Source organism: Carcharodon carcharias, chromosome 4 (genome assembly GCF_017639515.1).
Source record: "Carcharodon carcharias isolate sCarCar2 chromosome 4, sCarCar2.pri, whole genome shotgun sequence".
Lineage (NCBI taxonomy): Eukaryota > Metazoa > Chordata > Chondrichthyes > Lamniformes > Lamnidae > Carcharodon > Carcharodon carcharias.
Window position 1 is genome coordinate 39239467 of NC_054470.1, and position 16607 is coordinate 39256073.

The following is a 16607-nucleotide window of genomic DNA, read 5'->3' on the forward strand; positions in this document are numbered from 1 at the left end:
AGCCCGGAGACGAAGACGGCGTAAGAAGAGTTCAGTATCATGCCGAGCCCGAAATTCATTGAGGTGAGGGCGTAAGGGTATGAAACTAAGTCCTTTGCTGAGCACTGAACGTTCAGCATCGGAGAGGGGAAGGTCAGGGGGTATAGTGAATACACGGCTGGGGTTGGGATTGGAAGATGGGGTGGGGACGGAGGGACGGGCAGGGGTGGAGGGTCCTAGATGGGTGTTGGTGTCGATGAGTTGTTGGAGCTTGCGTTCCTTAGCACTTGAAAGAAAGAGAAAAAGTTTCTTGTTGAGGCGTCGGATGAGCCGAAGGATAAAATGAAACTGGGGGCACGCGCAGCTTTGAAAAAGGGTACAGCGGTGCTGCTGGAGGGAGAGGTCGAGTGTGTTCATATGGCGGCGCATGGCACTGAGAGTGGATTTCAGAATGTGACGGGAACAGCAGTCCGAGAAACGTTTTATGTCCCGGAGATACCTGTAATCCTGGGTGGGTTCACATTCTGAAATCCACTCTCAGTGCCATGCGCCGCCATATGAACACACTCGACCTCTCCCTCCAGCAGCACCGCCGTACCCTTTTTCAAAGCTGCGCGTGCCCCCAGTTTCATTTTATCCTTCGGCTCATCCGACGCCTCAACAAGAAACTTTTTCTCTTTCTTTCAAGTGCTAAGGAACGCAAGCTCCAACAACTCATCGACACCAACACCCATCTAGGACCCTCCACCCCTGCCCGTCCCTCCGTCCCCACCCCATCTTCCAATCCCAACCCCAGCCGTGTATTCACTATACCCCCTGACCTTCCCCTCTCCGATGCTGAACGTTCAGTGCTCAGCAAAGGACTTAGTTTCATACCCTTACGCCCTCACCTCAATGAATTTCGGGCTCGGCATGATACTGAACTCTTCTTCCGCCGTCTTCGTCTCCGGGCTCACTTCTTTGGGCAGGAGTCCTCTCCAAGTTCAACGGATCCTTTTACCCATCTTCAATATTCTCCCTCCACCTGGACCCCTCCCTCTGGATTCTTACCTTCTCTCGATCTTTTCATTGAGAACTGTCGGCGCGACATTAGTCGTCTCAATTTCTCTGCTCCTCTCACCCATTCTAACCTGTCTCTCTCTGAACTTACTGCACTCCATTCTCTCAGGTCCAACCCTGACATTGTCATCAAACCCGCTGACAAGGGTGGTGCTGTTGTTGTCTGGCGCACTGACCTCTACCACGCGGAGGCTGAGCGTCAACTCGCAGACACTTCCTCCTACCTCTCCCTGGACCATGACCCCACCACTGAACATCAAGCCATTGTTTCCAGGACTGTCACTGACCTCATCTCCTCTGGGGATCTCCCTCCCACAGCTTCCAACCTGATAGTTGCCCAACCTCGGACGGCCCGCTTCTATCTCCTACCCAAAATCCACAAACAGAACTGCCCCGGTAGACCGATCGTCTCAGCTTGCTCCTGCCCCACAGAACTCATTTCTCGTTATCTTGACTCCCTTCTCTCTCCCCTTGTCCAGTCCCTTCCCACCTACATCCGTGATTCCTCTGACACCTTACGTCACATCAACAATTTCCAGTTCCCTGGCCCCTACCGCTTCCTCTTCACCATGGACGTCCAATCCCTCTACACCTCCATCCCCCACCAGGATGGTCTGAGGGCCCTTAGCTTCTTCCTCGAACAGAGGCCCGAACAATCCCCATCCACCACTACTCTCCTCCGTCTGGCTGAACTTGTTCTCACGCTGAACAATTTCTCCTTCAACTCCTCTCACTTCCTCCAAATAAAAGGTGTGGCTATGGGTACCCGCATGGGCCCCAGCTATGCCTGTCTCTTTATGGGGTATGTGGAACATTCCTTGTTGCAGTCCTACTCCGGCCCCCTTCCACAACTCTTTCTCCGGTACATCGATGATTATTTCGGTGCTGCTTCATGCTCTCGTCAGGACTTGGAAAAATTTATTAATTTTGCTTCCAATCTCCACCCCTCCATCATTTTCACGTGGTCCATCTCTGACACTTCCCTTCCCTTCCTTGACCTCTCTGTCTCAATCTCTGGTGATAGACTGTCCACCAATATCCATTACAAACCCACCGACACCCACAGCTATCTCGACTACAGCTCCTCACACCCCACTTCCTGTAAGGACTCCATCCCATTCTCTCAGTTCCTTCGCCTCCGTCGCATCTGTTCCGATGATGCTACATTCAAAAACAGTTCCTCTGACATGTCCTCCTTCTTCCTTAACCGAGGTTTTCCACCCACGGTCGTTGACAGGGCCCTCAACCGTGTCCGGCCCATCTCCCGCGCATCCGCCCTCACTCCTTCTCCTCCCTCCCAGAAACATGATAGGGTCCCCCTTGTCCTCACTTATCACCCCACCAGCCTCCGCATTCAAAGGATCATCCTCCGCCATTTCCGCCAACTCCAGCATGATGCCACTACCAAACACATCTTCCCTTCACCCCCCTTATCGGCATTCCGTAGGGATCGCTCCCTCCGGGACACCCTGGTCCACTCCTCCATCACCCCCTACTCCTCAACCCCCTCCTATGGCACAACCCCTTGCCCACGCAAAAGATGCAACACCTGCCCCTTCACTTCCTCTCTCCTCACCGTCCAAGGACCCAAACACTCCTTTCAAGTGAAGCAGCATTTCACTTGCATTTCCCCCAACTTAGTCTACTGCATTCGTTGCTCCCAATGTGGTCTCCTCTACATTGGAGAGACCAAACGTAAACTGGGCGACCGCTTTGCAGAACACCTGCGGTCTGTCCGCAAGAATGACCCAAACCTCCCTGTCGCTTGCCATTTTAACACTCCACCCTGCTCTCTTGCCCACATGTCTGTCCTTGGCTTGCTGCATTGTTCCAGTGAAGCCCAACGCAAACTGGAGGAACAACACCTCATCTTCCGACTAGGGACTTTACAGCCTTCCGGACTGAATATTGAATTCAACAACTTTAGGTCGTGAGTCCCCTCCCCCATCCCCACCCCCTTTCTGTTTCCCCCTTCTTTTTTTTTTTCCCAATAAATTATAAAGATTTTCCTTTTCCCACCTATTTCCATTATATAAAAAAAAAACCCACTAGAGCTATACCTTGAGTGCCCTACCATCCATTCTTAATTAGCACATTCGTTTAGATAATATCACCAACTTTAACTTTAACACCTATGTGTTCTATTGTACTATTGTTGTTGACATCTTTTGATGATCTGCTTCTATCACTGCTTGTTTGTCGCTACAACCACACCAACCCCCTCCACCTCTCTGTCTCTCTATCTCTCCGCCCCCCACACACACACCTTAAACCAACTTATATTTCAGCTCTTTCCTGGACTCGAACTCAAGTTCTGTCGAAGGGTCATGAGGACTCGAAACGTCAACTCTTTTCTTCTCCGCCGATGCTGCCAGACCTGCTGAGTTTTTCCAGGTAATTCTGTTTTTGTTTCAGAGCTAGTTCGTCTGGTACAAGTTAAGAGGTGCAGTGAGTCTCATGTTAACACCATTTGTATTACAGCAAAAATGAAGTGGAAGATGCCTTTATATGTTGGAATTTCACCTGCACGTAGGCATAATCATGCAGCATTCGTTCTTCATAGTCATGTAAGTACAGGAGCTAAACATATTGAACGTTCTCTTTTCAATTTTTCCCACTTCCCCATTCAAAGTGCTGTCTGATCCTCAATAACCAGGGACCTCTCTACATTGGGTGCCATGCATCAACCAACTAACTTGTAATAGTTGAGACTGACAGTATTAGTTTTGCCCCAGATTCATAGAACAAAAAACTTGATCAAAAGAGATGCATGACTTCGTTCTGTTTATTAAGATTAATCTATGAGCAGACAAGGTCAAGACAATATTTAAAAGAAGTGTTCAAAATTAGGAGACGTTTTGAAACATAACATTTTGATATAGGGAGAAGTTGATTCCTCTGGCAGGAGGGTTGGTAAACAACAGACACAGATTTAAAATAATTGACAAAAAATCCAGGGGGAGATGAGGAGAATGTCATATTATTCAATGAGGTGTAATGACCTGGAATTCTTTGCCTAAAAGGGTGTAGGACCACAGTAACTTTCAAAAGGGAATTGGATGTGTACATAAGAATAAAAATTTTGCAGGGTTAAGGGGAAAGAGTAGGGGTATAGGCCTAAATAGTGGCTCAATTAGAGAGCCTGTTACAGGCATGATGAGCCTCCTTCCGTGCTTCATATTTCTATATAACTTATCCCATCTTTCGTGAGGCATAATTGAATAGTGGGATGTGTTGCAACTTTGGGGCTTAAACTCATGACTGACTTGCTTGGGAAGTCAGTATTCTGTCTGTCTTTTAGGTAGGTAATTGCCCAGGCTCAAAACTAGAATTGCAGATCAGAAATGAAAACGGGGCAATTTTAATAATGAAAGGCCAATCCACAATGTCAATTTTACATGTAAGCAGCAAATGAAAGTCTACGCTGTTAGTTTTTAATTGAGAGGCAAAGGTACAAGCCCACGGCCAAAAGTGCAGGACACTGCCAAGGTAATAAAGAGAATAATAAAGAAAAAGAGGGAAATCAGAAAGTTATAATAAGCAATTGTCTAGCTTGTATTTTTCTTATTTGTTCACGGGATGTTGGCATCTTTGATATGGCAAATGTTTATTGTCCATTCCTAAGTGCCATTGAGAAGGTAGTGGTGAGTTGTCTTCTTGAACTGCTGCAGTCCATGTGGTTTAAGTACATCAACAATGCTGTAAGGTCGGGAATTTGAGGATTTTGACCCAGCAACAAAACAGCGATAAGTTTCCAACTCAGGAAAGTATTAGAGTTGGAAGGGAACCTGTAGGCATTGGTGTTTCTATGTCTGCTGCCCTTGTCCTTCTAGGTGGTATGGGTTGTGGGCTTGGAAGGTGCTGGCAACAACACCTTGGCAAATTGCTGCAATGCAGCTTCTAGATGGTACACACTGCAACAATGGTGTGCTAATTTAGAGAGACTGAATGTTTAAAGTGGTCAATGGGATGCCAAACAAGCCGGCGCTTTGTCCTGGATTGTGACAAGCTTCTTGAGTGTTGTTGGAGTTACATTCTTCCAGGCAAGTGATAAGTACTTTATCACACTCCTGACTCATGCCTTGTGGATGATAGAAAGGCTTTGGCAGGAGGTGAGTTACCCACCACAGAACTACCAGCCTTTGACCTGCTCTTGTAGCCACAGTAGTTATGTGGCTGGTCCAGTTAAATTTTTGGCCACTGGTAACGCCCCCCCCCCCCCCCCACCAAGATATTGATGATGGGAGATTCAACAATAGGAGTGCCTTTGAATGTCGAAGTGGGGTGGGGGTGATGGTTAGATTCTCTTTTGTTAGAGATGGTCATTGCTTGGCAATTATCTGGTGCAAAAGTTTCTTGCCAAATACCAACCCAAGCCTGGATGTTGTTCATGCCTTCGTGACATGCAGCCATGGACTGTTTCATTATTGGTGGAGTTGCAAATGGAACTGAACACTGTGCAGTCATTGATGAATAGCTCCACTCCTGAGCTTATCCTGGACGGAAGGTTATTGATGAAGCAGCTGAAGATGGTTGGGCCTGAGGAAATCATTCAGTGACATCCTGGAACTAAGATGATAAGGGTGTGATGTCTGAGAGAAATGCAGAAGCTTGAAATTAAATTCTAGACAGAGACAGATTGGATGATGATTTGAATTCATATCTGGGCTTTGGTTTAGCTAGAAATATTTGCCTCATGCTTAAATTTAGTGAGGAACTAGTTGAAAGGTACTTTGTATCCCTTGAGAAAGTTGCTACAAAACCACCGTGGTCACAAGAGAAGAAGGCTATTCTTATGCAAACTATCTTTTTGTAGGGAAAACATTGGCGGCTTATTCAAGTATTTTGGATTAACTTCCTTCTGATCATGAAACTGTACTAACTGGGGTACTTAAAGCCTATGAGCCTGTCCCTGAAGCATATCAATTAAAATGTCAGACTCTGAGGAAGGAACAGCAACAAACATTTGTAGAATTTTCTAGGGATAAAGAAGTGTTTTTTGACCAGTGGTTTTGATTAATTAAGTTAGAGAAGACTTTTGAAAATGTAAGGAAAATAATAGTAATGGAAGAATTTAGAGACAGATCCCAATAGCTATTAGATCACATCTGAAAGCCAATAAGATTTCTTAAATAAGAGAAGCTGCGGTTCTGGCGAATGGGTACACTATATCTAGTCAGCTATAGGGCAACAGATTTCCATTTGGAAACTATAGGACTAGAAAGTTTGGCAATGAAAAAGATCCTGGCTTCAGGGAGAAGGCAAAATGATGTAAAGAAACCATTGTGCTTTCATTGCTGTAAGATAGGGCACATAAAAGTGAATCATTGGAAGTTAAATGTTAAATCATTGGCAAAAGTAGGGATATCTAAGGTGTCTTTGGAAAAGACTGTACCAGTAAACAGGTGATAAAATGGTAGCAGTAGTAAAATTGCTCACTCAGGACTTACAAGACTGATGGAAATGGCTCAGGATAGTCAAGTGGATTCTTCCTGAGGTACTAATAAAGTGATTCAGGTTACTGGAGGTTATAGAGGTTTTGTCTCTACTCTTCCAACAAAACAATTAAACAAATTAATATTTTGAGAGATACTGGGCGTCCAGTCATTAATAGTGGCTGATGATCCGATATGTCTTCTAGATGGTTTGTTGAAAGAATAAGTATTAATAGGGGATATCCATGGTACTTACAAATGTGTTCCCTTTTATGAAGTTAATTTACAAAGTGACTTAGTAAATGGAGTTGCTACTGTGGGAATTGTTCCTAATTTATCTATTGAAGGAGTGGATTTCATAGCAGATGTTGCTTGCGCAGGTTTGACAGTATTTGCATCTCTGAGAGTTTTGAGAGAGCCGGTTGAGGTGAGAGAAACTGAAATTTTCTCAGAGGAACATCTTAATTTGTTCCCAAATTGTGTGTAAATAGAAATCAGGCTCATAAGGTTAGACATGATGAAGCGGAATCAATTGAGAGGATGAATAACCCATGTGTTCAGTTAGATAGGACTTTTTTTGGCAATTTGAATGACCCTGAAAATATTGAGGCTGAATTATTTAGCCAAATGTCCTTGATTTTGGATATTTTCCTTTTAAAAAAAATTACTGGCCTTGATCGAGGTCGTAACAACTTTCATAGCTGGATAATTTGTGATTTTATCAATTTTGGAAGAAGTGAAGTTGATATGGTAGTACATGCTTTTATGGTTAGTTCTTACACTTTTGTGGTTAATCCCTATGTAATTTGTATGCTGCCTTAGACTTTTCATTTAACAGCTGCAATGCTTTCAGATATCTTCTCTTTAATTCATATTTGTTTTTCTTTAAGGCAATTTCCAGGCTCTTTCTCTTGCCCGTAGCCATGAACATTTATGTGTTAGGCTACTTCCTGGTTGGAATTGGAGATATTTGCAATATCTCTTAGTTTGCTGTCCACTGTTGTGTAAGAAAGGTCACTGAGGCTCTCTATTCAATGGAAGTTAACTACATTTTATTATCTTTTGCCAGTGAGAAGCAGGTGAAGTAAGCACATTGCTTTTCTAGGATTGCAGGCTCCCCCTTGGTGCAGAGTGCCATTAACTGCATGTGCATTACTTTGCCTGTGCTGCACATCAACTCTACCATGTATTGGAACCAAAGGAATCCCACTCCCTCAATGTCTAGCTGTTGTGCGACCATAGGAAGTGAGTCATGCAGGTCAATGCCTGGTATCCTGGTATCCTGGAAGCAGTCATTCTGCAACAGTCTCCTGTGCCAACTGCATTTGAGCTATCACAGAAAATCAAAGAATGGCAACAAGGGCTACCACCGATTACATGGCTGATAACTCCAATATGCAACTTAGGCACACTACCTTACCACCGTGAAATGCGATAGAGCAGACCATTGGTGTGCCCAAACAGCACTTCTGCTGCCTTGAACACACTGGAAGAACTCTGCACAGCAGGTTTCAAGACTGGTGGTGGTTTGCTGCATGCTGAACAACCTTGTCAACATGAGGGGACAGCCAAGGCCACTAGCTGTACCGTGATCAGCTGAAGAGTAGCAGCATGAGAAGGAGTAGAAGGAGAAGGAAGAGGAAGGGAGAAAGCAACCTACACAGCCCTTTTCTCTCAGGCTGTCTGAAAACAACTCAGTTGTGATATCTGTAACCACAACCTCAATTCACCAATTTCCAACTGTCCTACATCTTATCTTCTGTTTGCCACTGACAGTGTTTGCATGGCCACAATGCAAAAATAAAAACCCAGATAAAATAAACATTCCAAACTAAATTTATAAGTGAAATCATATATCTTGCATAAAACATCAGCTGAACACACTTGAACATCCTTCCATGTGCCTTTTCAACTCTACTGTTCCTGTGCAGTGCTACCCCCATGCCTGCATTATGACTGGTGGAAACCTGCTAAGTTGCAATGGAAAAGACTGCAAATGATGTTGGGGGACAAATTCGAGCAGCTCTGAAACTAGAAGGCCCTGTTGCAAACTGTATCATCTTGGCATGAGTGGCAGCAGTCTGGGCTGGCTGGCTGGCTGACAGGCAACAGCAAGACAGATTGGCAGGGTGAGAGGGTGCATGTTTTCTTCCTGAGAGAGCTCAGCAGTGCCTGCTCCAAAGAGCCACTGCCACTCCAGCCAACCGGCGTCTCAACAATCCTAATAATGTGACTCAGAAATTGCCTGGTCACTGCTTATGCTGCAATGGAAGCTGCAACCTCAGCCATCAGACTCTGCATCATGGTTGGGTCCAGAAGTGTACAGAGTTGACTACACTTCCATCTGGAAGGGGTTGGCTTCAGGTTTTGCATAAAACCCAGTACCAAGTTGGTGCCAAACTCCTCTATGCTCTTTCACATTGAACATAGACTTTTTGGCAGGCTTCCCAATGCACCAAGCATTTCGATGTGCACATCCAAAAGGCTTCTTCTGCCGGCTGCCTTTCAAAGAACCCATCTGTGTCCTCTGTAGCAGAACTTCTGTGCAAACTTGCCCTCCTTTCCCCTTACTCTGGCTGCAGGTCACTTGTGCCCACTGTCTCATCATATGCAGTTCATGCTTCTATACGATCCTTTATATTACGTGAAGTTTGGTATCTGGTGGCTGTGAGTGTGATATTGAGTGATGATATTGTCTTCATTATCATTGTGTTCTTGCTATTCCTCCACTGCTTGGCCAGGCTGCAATTCTTGGGTATGTTGGGAAAGAAGAGAGGCACAAGTGTGATGCAATGAGAGGAAAAAGTGCAGTTTGTAAATCAGAAGAGAGTGTGGGATGAGGGAAATGTCATCAATAGCTGACAGTGTGTACAGGCAGCGAGATGCAGATGCAAGGCTTGTAGCTATGCTTGTGAGAATATCGTGGAGTGTTGGAATGAGTCCTGATTGGTAGACATTGTTGGTGGTGAGTGATGAGGGTATGATGTCTGAGGCTAATTATTGGTGGGATATGGCATATAAAGATGCATTCATTGACCTTGACCACTCATTTGAGGTAATTGAACTTCATCCATTGAACTTCATCAGGCTTGACTACTGGAATTGACCTCCATGGCTATCAATTCCCATTGCCTTCAGAACATGTAGAACATAAGACCTGGGAACATAGGAAGAGGGTTAGGCCATTGAGCTGCTCAAGACTGTTCCGCATTTCGATGAGATCATTGCTAATCTGCAACCTAATTCCATATATCCGCCTTAGAACCAGATCCCTTAATAACTTTGGTTAACAAATTTCTATCAATCTCAGATTTAAGTTGAAGGACATATCTCCTTTCTATCTCCTCCACCAAAGCTTTTGGTTCAGGATTCAAAAACCTTGGAGTCCATTCTCTCCTGTGTTTTTTTTGCAAAAATATACTTTATTCATAAAATATCTGAAAAGAACATTATAAAACATTTCAAAATGGCCATCACAGAAATTGCAATTAATTCAAATTAACTACTTAGGTCATGTTGCACTCGGGGGGTGCTTCAATACAATAAAAGGAACAATACAAACATTTCAAAATGGTCATTACGGTAAGTGGAATGCTATTCCAATTATCTACAGATAATTCATGTTGCACGCTGAGGTGCTTTAGTACAAAAAAAGGACCGTTATAAATATTTCAAAATGGTCATTGCAGAAAGTGCAATGCTATTCAAATTTTCTACATTGGTCATTTTGTACTCTAAGGTGCTTCAATACAGTTGCAATAATATTTACTGTATACATTCAACATGAGTCATACAGCCCGAGGGGTTCTATGCAATTCCCAGCTCCTCAGTGCACTATGGCCGAAAGGCCTTAGACAGTGACTTTTCCCTATTGTGGCTTATGTGGTGACTACCCCAAGCTTTAGTGCATCCCTCAGCATGTAGTCTGGACTTTGGAATGTGCCAGTCTGCAACACTCGGTTGAGGACAACTCTTTGCACTGGAAGACAAACAAGTTTTGGGCAGACCAAACAGCACCTTTCACCGAGTTGATGATCCTCCAGCTGCAGTTGTCGTTCGTCTCGGTGTGCATCCCTGGGAACAGCCCATAGAGCACAGAGTCCTGCGTCACTGAACTGCTCGGGATGAACCTCGACAAAAGCCATTGCATATCTCTCCAGACCTTCTTTGCAAAGGGACGTTCCACAAGGAGGTGGACAACAGTCTCTTCCCCACTATTCTCCCCCATGTTGTAACATTCTTCAATGTCTCACAGATAAGGTCATTTCCTACATGACTGCCAACACATGTTCCAACCTCAGTGCTCCTCCCCTTTAAGAGGTGCTGGCTAGCTTTAAGCAGTGCAAGCTAGCTTTAAGTGGTGCCAGCAACTCACGATATTGGCCCTCAGCTGATGGGTCCAGCCAGTCAACTGCACACTTAGCATTGCTAGACGCTGAAATCATTCAATCGGCTGAAGCACAAAGTTGGTATGCTGCCTGCTTTGGAATGAATGGGTGGAGGATAATAGCACTTCGTGATCCCTATGCTGGTATTGAGGGGCTATCTAATTAGCTTCAGTTGTATTCGACCCTTGTGGATTCTGAAATCAACAGTCAGTTAGCCTCTACAAAACATGACATGTCTGCAGCAGCCTAATGAACATTGGGATTTCTTGTTTATTTCAGGAAAAAGCTAATTTTTCTTTTGCTCAATGGTGTTTTGTGACTGCATAGTTTTATGGTCTTTTGCCTTGGAACAGATGTCTCTCACAGGCAGACAGGAATTGACTGTACACTGCTCCAGTACAAGTATCAGCTTACGGTTTATAGAACATTGCAAGGACCTTTGTGAGAAATCCCTGGTCTGTGTGTGATAGGGACTGCACTGTAAGATTGGGAGCAAATTGCTTGGTAGCAACAATTTACTGGCTAATTTGTCTTCTACTCAAAAATCTATAAGTGTTTAAAAAATGTTTTGGTCAGTGAATAAAACAAAATCAACACAAGTCATTGAGTGCAACAAAGTTAAGCTGTTTTCAAATTAAATATAAGCAATAAAACCCACAAATGGTAGAAATCTGAAAGAAAAGCAAAATTGCTGCAAATGTGGATTCAATCAACATCTGGAAGAAAAGAGATTTTCTGTTTAGACTCAGCATTTTCTGTTTTTATTTAGGATTAAATGTATTGCCTTTGACTGCCATCATCAGGTTAAACATAGAAATCAATGAGAATGAAATGCTCTTTCTTTCAGCTTTACATTTTCGGTGGAGTCAATGAAGAACAGGAATTTAATGATATAAAGGCAATGAAGTTAATAAATCCATCTGACAGACAACCAAGTAAGTTTCATGGTTCCAGTAAGTGCTCATAAAAATGTTATGGGGTAGTATTATGAAATTGTGCTCCCAACACAAAACTTTGCTCATGAGAAATTCAAGGGTGGAGCATGCACCTGAATTCCTCATATGCACAACTGATGGGCAAAGTTCCCTACCAGGGTCAATTTTCTAAAATTTTATCTTTTATGCCATGATAAATAAAATAAATCAAATCACAAGCAAAGTGGAAAGGCACCTCAATATAATGAGTGGTCCAATTCTCACTGCCCCCAGCTCAGAAACTTGCTCAAAAGGACCAAAGATCATAGTAATGGGGGTGGAGGTCAGTCTGTCCACTTTACGGAGTTCCTGATTGACGCCTAAAAAATTGGGAGTACTGTAAATCAGGTATTCTCTGACTTGTGTTCCTGAGAGACAAGACTTCACAACAGGAGGACAGTCTTACAATTTTGAGGCTATGTTCTTGCAAATCTAATCCTAAAATCACTCGGCACCCCAGAAGGAAAAAACAGTTTGGACCAGTATTCTTATTTCCCAGTTTTTACTGCTTTTTCATTCTGGGTCAGGTAATTGGAGTCTGTTACTACAGAGAGAGAGTGCATGCTTCATATTGGGCATCCAGAAACTCTACCTGTGTGGATTTCTCCATCACTTGGTTTAGAGACTGGTTAGCTGGATTTCCAAGTGTATCAGACAACCAGCAAAAAAAAACCTCTCCCATTGATTCAGTGGATACATGTACCACATTGTGGGGCACTAAGTCATACAATTCCCCTATGTTTGATACCTTTGTTTTTTGCTGAATCATTTAACCTCCCAATGGGCACATAACAGTTGGTGCCATATTGTTTGGTTAGAAAAGACTAAGAATTGACCAAGTTTCTGTGTTGATGGTTGCTATCTAGCAAATCTTTCTGGAATTGCTTCTCTATGGATGTCAAGTGAGGACAGGATTGGGTTCAACTGTGATGGCCCTCATAGTCAAAAAACATGGTGCTCACATATGAGCAATGGCCATTTAGCAAGGTATCAAAGATACACTTGTGCCTTATGTAAGCACCCCTGTTGGAGGAGGAGAGATACGTGCAATGCACCTATGGAGAAGTGCAGGATTTGTTATATGTACAGGTAATTGACAGCTCTGAATAATGTTTTAAGCTAATTGCTCTGACATATGAAACACCATGTCAAATCCTTTAATTGGCTTGCAATCCTCAGTTCCTGCCTGTGGCTATGTTCCATCAAAGTAGTTGGACCCACTAGTTTATTTTTCTGGTTCCTTGTGGGTTTCAAGTAACAGAAAATTCCCCATTGCTGCTAAATTAAGAATGTGTTAGTTAATGCCTTGCATATGTTACAGTATCTCTTGGCAGGTGACCATATATGCTGTTTGCAAATGATCTCTAGCAAGTTTGCTTGCTCTCACAGCCGGGGAGATGTATAGTGATGAGAGATCACAGTCAGAGAATGGGAGAAAATAATAATTATTTCTAACAAAAATACATCTTTGGTCAGGATTAAGCTCATGTCAGGAATTTAATGCAGAGGGCAGTGGGCTCCAGAGGATTTTCTGGAAGTGGCTTTTGGAAATTTAGGTGCACAGGTCAGGAGCTCTGCAAAAATTTTCATAAATGGCTAAAAATCCTTAAGGGCTCACTGACCTCCACATCCAAATTTCCAGTAAGCGCTTCCAGGGAGTGAAGTTATGGTTTAGGAGTGCATCAATCAATGTCAGATGGGTCAGAGGAAGCATTTGTCCCTATAATTTTCTCCTACCCTTGAAGGCGATATGAACACATAAATATGAAGGAACATATTTTTTCATGAAGTGTCTGTTTTCTTTAGAGAATAGAATGTTAAAACAAGATTTGATAGAAATGTTCAAAGTCATGAGGGGTTTGAATGGAGTAGATAGGGAGAAACTGTTCCTATTGGCACAAGGGTCAAGAACAGAGGACACCAATTTAAGGTGATTGTTGAAAGAACCAGAGGTGACATGAGGAATAACCTTTTAAGCAGCAAGTGGTTAGGGTCCGAAATGCAATGCCTGAGAGTGTGGTGAAGGCAGATTCACTTATGATTTTCAAAAGGGAACTGGCTAAGTGGGGAGGGGGTGTGCAGGGTGTGTGGCGGGATAAATAGGAATGTTGTGGTAATAGGGGACAGTATAGTCACAGGGATAGACACAGTTCACCACAGCTGAGAGTGAGAGTCCAGAAGGCTGTGTTGCCTGCCCAGTGCCAGGATTGGGACATCTACCCAGGACTAGAACTTGCAGTGGGATGGTGAGGGTCCAGTTGTCATTGTCCACGTGGATACCAATGACATAGATAGGACTAGATAGGAGGCTCTGCTTAAGGATTATGAGCGGCTAGGAGCTAAACTAAAAACCAGAACCTCAAAGTAATAATCTCTGGATTATTACCTGAGCCACCCAAGGGTAAATAAGATTACAGAGTTGAATGTGTGACTCAAAGACAGGTGTGGGAGAAATGGGTTTTGATTCATGGGGCACTGGCACTAGTACTAGGGAAAGTGGGAGCTTTACCGTTGGGATGGTCTTCACTGAACCATACTGGGACCAATGTTATGTGAGTCATATAATGAGGGCGCTAGAGGGGGCTTTAAACTAAATAATGTGAGAGAAGATGTGATAAATTAAAGGGAAACGACGAGGTAATAGAGTAGAGTAGCGATTTGGGTAATGATAACCAGAGTGTGGGTGGCATGGACAGAGCAAACAAACTTAACAGTGCACTAGCAGATAGGACCAGAGATTATAAAAATGCAAAAAAGAATAAGTTAAAGGCACTGTTTCTGAATGAGCGCAACCTTCGTAACAAAATTAATGAATTGTTAGCACAGACAGAAATAAATATGTATAACCTGATAGCCATTACAGAGACATGGCGACAAGGTGACCGAGGCTGGGACCTGAATATTGAAGGATACTTGACATTTCAAAAAGGCAGGGAGCAAGGAAAAGGTGGTAGGGTAACCCTGTTAAATAAGGTTGTCGTTAGTATAGTAATGAGAGTTGACCTTAGCTTGAAAGAGCAATATGTAGAATCAGTTTGGGTAAAGAAATAGGAAAGGTAAGAGGCCACTTGTGGGAGTAGTTTTTAGGCCTCCGATCAGTAGTTACAGTAGGTCAGAGTATACAAGAAGAAATAAATGGGGCATGTAAGAAAGGTACTGCAATAGTCATGGATGACTTTAATCTAAATCCAGATTGGGTGAATCAGATTGGTAAATGTAGCTTGGAAAATGATTTCTTAGAGAGTATTTGGGACAATTCTTTAGAGAAGAATGTTCTTGTACCAACCAGGAAGCAGGCTATTCAAAGTCTGGTAATGTGCAATGAGACAGGATTAATCAATAATCTCCTAGTGAAGGAGCCTCAAGGTGACAATGATCTTAATACAAAAGAATTTCAAGTTCAATTTGAAGGTGAGAAGTGTGGGTCTAAGACTAGTGTTTTAAATCTAAATAAAGATAATTATAGGGTATGAGGCAGAGTTGGCTAAAGTGAACTGGGAAACTAGGTTAAAACGTAGGACAGTAGAGATGCAACGGCAGACTTTTAAGGAGATATTCAATAACTCTTAGGAAAGTGTGGTATTAGGGTGTTGAGAACTGAAAAGATTAACGTGGGACTGGGGAAACAGTACCACCACCTGATGATGTAAAAGTGAGTCACATGAGTAGTAGTAGACTGTTAGTAGTCTGAATGGAAAAAGTTCATGGCTTGGAAGAAACCTAGTTGTCTTGTATATCTGTACATAGTTATGTTCTACAATAAATAGTTACTGTATAGACTCTATGGCGGATATTTTTGGCCCCTCCTGCCGGCGGGATCTTCTGGTCCCGCTGAAGTCAATGGATATTTGAATGGATCACCGCATCCGCCGTGGGTGAACCCGCCATGGCGGGCTAGAAAATTCTGACCTATGCCTCAGAACCTTTTCTTTAAATGACCACAACAACATACAACATGGTGGCAGCAGGGGAAGGACCCCAAAATCTCTGAAAATAAAAATTGAAAAATCTGCAACTGACCTGAAAAAATATGTGGCAAAACAAAACACTTCAATGAAATGCCAGAAATCGCCAGAAAAGCTCCATTACAGACGTGGAGGCTAAGAGGCAGAGAAGAAATCAACTGTGCAGCTCAAGAAGGACTCCACCATAGCATGTGGAGGTTTGTTGAAAATTCTGATCAAAAAGGAAAGTCAAAAAAGCTAACGACGATCGAGGAGGGGTGAGCATACTTTAAATAAAACTTTAAAAAGCTACTAAACAAGGCGTTTAGAGTTGGCACCATAAGACGTGGTGACGTGGTGAAAAAAAGGGAGAAGAAAAAAAATTGATCCTCCAGTGACAGCAAAGTAACTAACTGGCCTTATAAACGTTTTACCAATTTTTCCTGAGATTTGGATAAGTTTGAAACGGTTGAGTAACCACAGTGGGTATCCAAAAAACCCTGATCATTGCAGGAAAACTTGATTACTGCAGCACCATTTAAAAAATTTAAGGCAAATCTCTCCCTAGCTGACAACAGCGATGGATTCAAAATTTACTTTGCCAGAACGATTTGTGTAGATGGACAGGCCAAACCAGACACAGAATTGAGTTTATGGAGGAGGAGATTTTTAAGAAACAGAATTGCCTCAGGATTAAATAATAAATCAGAGGTTGAGCAAGTTACTATATTATTATACTCAATTGGTGCAATTGCTGACAATGTGATAGCCAGACAAGGCTTCAATGAATCATCTGACAAATTTGAAGAGGTCATCAAATCCTTTGAC